Raw genomic sequence first — 6452 nt, 5'->3', positions numbered from 1 at the left:
AAGTCAATCTATAATTTATTAAAGGTGTGCCTGATCTTACAGTCAAGGTAAGTTGTCTTGTAACATTTGTTTCCTTCTACAAGGAAAATTATCTTAGAAAACAAAACCACCTAAAAGCATTCTCAACTGTGACTGTAGAGCCAGAGCAAGGATGCTGACCATCATTATGGGATGTACTCACCAAGTTATTGTGGCCAAATGAGTAGGCCAGCTCTGTTTTAGGGATCAAGAATTAACTCTTGATTTGGAAGGAAACTGAAAGTCCAATGTTCACTGACTACATTTATGATATCATCTCTAATTGGTTATGACACCTCTGTTACATAACTCTGAAAAGGAAGCTTATGACATTTTGTAGTCTATAATTATTAGATAGCTCTTTTGTTTCTTTTTTAACTTCTACAAGATATTAGGTATTTAGTGTCTCTTTCCAGAGATCTAGAATGGTTGCATTGAGGAGTGTCCTCTTCCCAGGACAGTCTTGGGAATGTAGACGAATGCTCATCCTCTAACTCTCCTTTGTTACATTCTGCCCTTAATTCCAGTTATTCTCATAGTTGTGATATCCAATTATAGGTATCAAAGGTCTCCAGTCTATAGGCACCATGGTAGGTAGTGGGAATACAAAGATGAGAAGATATTTTCTGCTCACAAAGAGCTTACAGTTCCATGGGGGATGGAGGAAGGGCTTCAGTCATACAATTGATATAATTCATAAAACGTGATATATTCTTCATCATTATTGAGGGAGGGATGTGGAAACCACTCAGTCACTCTTTAAAATTAAACTTTCCCCCTGTTTCCCCTCAAAACTTGAAGTTTCATCTTTATTTTCAGGAAAGCATGATTCCAACTCCACTTCTTTAATAACTATTCTGTTTGGGTAAATTTATCTCTTGTTGGCCAGCCTTCAAATCTGACAAAATGTACAAGTCACAGAGATGCTCAATGTGTTATTACAGAAGAGGTGGCCACTCCCACCATTAGCCACCACCAGAGAGACATCATTTTCCTGATAACTTAAAACTATGAAGACCCCTAAGTTGGGGAAACCTCAGGACTGAATGATTTCAGAATACATGGTTTACTCTCTAGCAAACTAGGAGATGAGCTTGAAGATTAAACAAAAAAAGCCTTGGTTTCATTTATAATAGTTTAATTCCTTTTGTGTGGGCTTGACATCATATCCACCAACCTCATCATCTATGATTTGAAAATCCAGTGAAGTAACAGAAACAAGTTCCTTGAAGTATGAATTAATGAACATTGGTTTAAGCACCACTTTCTATCTTCCAGTAGAAACAGTAAGTGAAGTACTTTAAGCTGGAAGATGGATAAGAGTTGTTATGAGATTTTTATTTTAAAGATTTTATGTATTTATTTGACAGAGACACAGCAAGAGAGGGAACACAAGCAGGGGGAGTGGGAGAGGGAGAAGCAGGCCTCCCGCGGAGCAGGGAGTCTGATGCGGGGCTCGATCCCAGGACCCTGGGATCATGACCTGAGCCGAAGGCAGACGCCTAATGACTGAGCCACACAGGCGCCCCTATTATGAGATTGTTTTTGCTTCTTTTCTCTCATCATCTACCATATAATTTGCTGATAGTGTAACGCTTTGGATAAAATTCACTAAATTTGGTAAACTTAAGGGAAACCAAGGTGAGAATTTTTTCTTTTAAACTGCTATATTTTTCAGTAGTATAGAACCATTATAACTAGTGTTTAACAGAAGCATACCCTTGCCTCTAAAGGCACAGAAATATTATAAGATTTAGTTGTGTAAACTTAAGTACTCTAGGTTTTTTAAGTCTGAAGATGTAGAAATTTGTCTCTTAGGAGGCATGTTGTTTGACCTTAATGAAACAGAAGAAGTATAAATTGGAAAAAAAAAAATCTCTTAGCTTTATATATATAAACATGTTCTTCATCTCCAAACTGAAAAGATAATATTTGTTGCATTAAGAAAGGCAAAGCTGCTCTTTTTTTCCTAGTAAGAATTCTAGGAAAAGCAAAAAACTTGTTAAAACACTTAATTCTTCTTTTCTATGTGACTCACAGTTTCCTTTTTGCTTCTGACAACATAAGTATCTTTGTATCTGTGCATCAGCCTGCCTAAGGCTTCATCTCCTTCTGTCGCTCAAAGACAGAGCCATGGGGACACTTCCAAGAGTCAGTTAAGGAGAATGCACACACTTAAAACCCACACCTGTTAATCCCCCATCTTTTCCAAGAGTTTCTTATTCAGTATTAGACTTAGAGCCTTTGTGAAAGCGTCCAGAATATTTTAACATTTCCTGCTTCATCTACAACTTAGAGCCAGAAGTATAGCCCCAGTTTCTTCCAAGATGTTTTATGAGCAAAGAGTCATGTGCTCTGTAATCATTCTTAGTTTAAGATGCCTCAGGTTTCATGCTTTGGGGATAGAGAAGGAAAGCACATTTTCTCCTGACACTTCCAGTCCATGGAATATATGTTTTAGAATTCTCATTTTTTTTCCAGCTGGACTGTGATTTCCTGATCACCAAGTTGGGATGCTGCATTAAAATGCATAAGTCTCGGGGCACATGGGTGGTTCAGTCAGTTAAGCATACAACTCTTGATTTTTGGCTCAGGTCGTGATCTCAGGTTTGTGAGATGGAGCCCCACATCAGGCTCTGTGCTGAGCATGGAGCCTGCTTAAGATCCTCTCTCTCCCTCTCCCTCTGCCCCTCGCCCCTGCCCCCTGCTCGCACATGCATGTCTTTTCCATGTGACAGTTGGAAGTTGGGGGACCACTGAATCCCATTTCTCAGTAATTGTATTGTGAGCAATGCAATATAACAAAGATGATTATGAAAGTCTGCAGTGGACTTGGTGCTGGGCTGTCCTAGAATGGTCACCATCAGCCCGTCTGTCCTGAATGAGGCCTTCTTAGGCACCTCTGGGTAGTGTCTGAAGCCTATCATTTTCACTTAAACCTAGGACAATATAGTAATTATGCCTCAGCCTATGTGATTGATGTGGACACCAAGACTGGTTGGTGATTTCTTTCTTTTTTTTTTTTTCTCGAAGATTTTATTTATTTGAGAGAGAGAGCAGAGTGAGAGAGAGCATAGGAGCGGGGCTGGAGAGGGGCAGAGGGAAAGGGAGGGGAAGAAGCAAACCCCCTGCTGAGCGGGGAGCCTGATGTGGGGCTCGATACCAGGGCCCTGGGATCGTGACCTGAGCCAAAGGCAGATGCTTAACTGACTGAGCCACCAAGGCACCCTTGGTTAGTGATTTCTTTTATCTTGCTGTGTTGGGTATGTGAGATAACATTATTTGTTACAATGTGGCCTATGTGTTGTACATAACACAGCAGGAACAGTGGGGGACCTGATTATCTCCTGGGTTCACATCTAACTCCTCCTAGATCCATCTACTGCTACCGACTATTGGGATGGTTAGAAATAAAAAGTTATTTCTAGAACATATGTCATTATCTTAGTCCATTTAGGCTGCTGTAACAAAATACCTAAGATTGGGTGGCTTATAAACAATAGGAATTTATTTCTTGCAGTTTTGGAGGTTAGAAGTCAAGATCAAGGTGTCAGCATGGTTGGATGAGGGTCCTCTTCTGGATCACAGACTTCTCACTGAGTCTTTACCTGGTAGAAGGAGCTAGGGATCTTTCTGGAACTTCTTTTATAAGGTAGTAATCCTATTCATAATGGCTCCATCCTCAGAGCTTAGGCACTTTCCAAAGGCCCCAGCTCCTAATACCATGATCTTTGGAGGTTAGGATTTCAACATTTGAATTTGGAGGGGTACACTCAAACCATAGCAGTCATTGCACATGAGGGACTTGCTTATCATAGGTAAATATTTGAAATTGTAAAAAAATACAAGAAAAAGTATCTCCATAATTCTATCACATAGGGACAACTGCTTTTGGTTTATATCCTTCTAGCCTTTGAACTTTTTTTTTTAAGTTTTATTTATTTATTTATTTGAGAGTGAGAAAGAGAGAGAGTAAGAGCACATGTGCAAGTAAGGAGAAGGGCAGAGAATCTTCAAGCAGAATTCCCACTGAGCTAGGATCCTGATGCGGGGGCTCGATCCCATTATCTCTCAGGTGTTTGTATGTTAAAGTCTTTGGCCCATTTTTAAAATAAAGTTGTTTGTTTTCCTATTGTTGAATTTTAAGATCTCTGTTTTGGATAACAGTCTTTTATCAGATGTCTTTTGTAAATATTTTATAGTGATTTTTAAAGTCAAGTAGTATCAGTCTTCCAACTTTGTTTCTTCTCTTTCAATATAGTGTTGACTATTCTGGGTTTTTTACTTTTTCACATAAATTTAGAATCAGTTTGTTGGTGGGATTTTGATTAGAATTGCACTGAATCTATAGATCAAGTTGGTAAAAACTGACATCTTGACAGTACTGAATATTCTATCATGAACATGGAATATCTCTCCATTTATTTAATTCTTTGATTTTGTTCATCAGAGTTTTATTGTTTTCTTCATATAGATATTACCTATATTGTGGGTGGCTACTAATGTAAATGGTATTATGTTTTTAATTTCAAATTTCACTTGTTCAATCCTGGTATATAGGAAAGTGATTGACTTTGTATTTTAACCTTGTATCCTGCAAACTTATAATTGCTAATTCGCTCCAGGAATTTTGGGTGATTCTTTCAGATTTTCTTTTTTTTTTTTTAAAGATTTTATTTGTTTATTTGTCAGAAAGAGAGAGAGAGTACAAGCAGGGGGAGCAGCAGGCAGAGAGAGAGAGAGAAGCAGGCTCCCCATTGAGCAGGGAGCCCGATGTGGGTTTCGATCCCAGGATCCCAGGATCATGACCTGAGCCAAAGGGAGATGCTTAAGCAACTGAGCCACCCAGGTGTCCCTCTTTCAGATTTTTTACATAGATAATCAAGTCATCTATAAATAAATATAGTTTGGCTTTTTCCTTCCCAATCTGTATACCTTTTATTTCCTTTTTGTGTTTTAATGTATAAGCTAGTGCTTCCAATATGATGTTGAAACAGAGTTGTAAGAGAGAACATCATTGTCTCCACCTGCAGAATGGGAAAGCTTCAAGTTTTTCACCATTAAGTATGATGTGAGCTGCAGGATTTTTTATAAACTTTTTTTTAAAATCAATTTAAGGTAGTTCCTCTCTATTCCTAATTTACTGTGAGTTTTAGATCATGAATGTTTTTGGATTTTGTCAAACGCTTTTTCTGCATCTATTGCTATGATCATGTGATTTTTTCTTTTAGTCTGTTGATGTGATGGTTTACATTAATTGATTTTCAAATATTGAGCCACCCTTGCCTACCTGGGATAAATCCCACTTTGTTGGGGTGTGTAGTTCTTTTTATACATTGTTGAATTTGATTCGCTACTATTTTGTTGAGGATTTTTTCATCTAAATTCATGAGAGGTATTGGTTTGTAGCTTTTTTTTTCATGTAACATCTTTGTCTGGTTTTGGTATGAGGGTAATTCTGGCTTCATAGAATGAGTTAGGAAGTACTCCCTCTGCTTCTATTATCTGCAAGAGATTGTAGAGAGCTGGTATAATTTCTTCTTTAAATGTTTGGAAAATTCACCAGTGAATCTATCTGGGCCTTGTGCTTTCCATTTTGGAAAGTTATTAATTATTGATTCAATTTCTTTAATAGAGATAGGCTTATTCGGGTTGTTTGTTTCTTCTTGCATGAGTTTGGCCAATTGTGTCTTTCCAAGAATTTGTCCATTTCATCTAGGTTATCAAATTTATGGGCATAGAGTTGTTCATAGTATCCCTTTATTATTTTTTCAATGTCTATTGGAGAATTCTGTTCTTTATATGACTAGAAATGACAATTTGGGTAACAGAGCAAGACTCTAGAGGCTTGGAGTCTGGTAATGGTGCCCCAGGTCTTAGATTGGTGACCAGATTGATTTTAGGGGGTTGGTCAATACAGCACATCCTGTGCTGGCAAATGGGTTGGGTCATTTAGAATAAGAAATTCTGGTCTTCTGGGAATAATTCAGAGCCCTGTCAGCATCATCTCATGTGATTGGCATGCTTAGACATAATTTAATGTCCTGCCTGAGCACTGGTGCTGGGAATGAGGCATTTCACAAGTCAAAGGGCACCAATTTTATGTTCAGGCAGTGACAGCTGATGATACATAGAGTAAGAAGTTGCCACATCTCATCCCATTGACTCTCTATCAGACCCTCCCTATTGTTTTCTCTGTGTCTTTGTATTTCAATCCCTTGTTCCTGGAATTAATGTCAGATGTTTGTGAATCATATAATTTCAAGGAAGGCTGTTTTCTTTCACTTTAGTGAAGAGAAGTCAGGGAAAAGATGTTCTCAGTATTGGCCTGGGCTAGTAATTGAGAAGAAATTCTCTGAGTGTTTCTATTCTCTTCCTTCACTAGACCTGAGATTCTGCCTGTGATGAATAAATAGCCTGTGGCCTAAAGACAA

Source organism: Neomonachus schauinslandi, chromosome 1, assembly GCF_002201575.2.
Source record: "Neomonachus schauinslandi chromosome 1, ASM220157v2, whole genome shotgun sequence".
Classification (NCBI taxonomy): domain Eukaryota; kingdom Metazoa; phylum Chordata; class Mammalia; order Carnivora; family Phocidae; genus Neomonachus; species Neomonachus schauinslandi.
Note: the sequence above shows the minus strand (reverse complement) of the source record.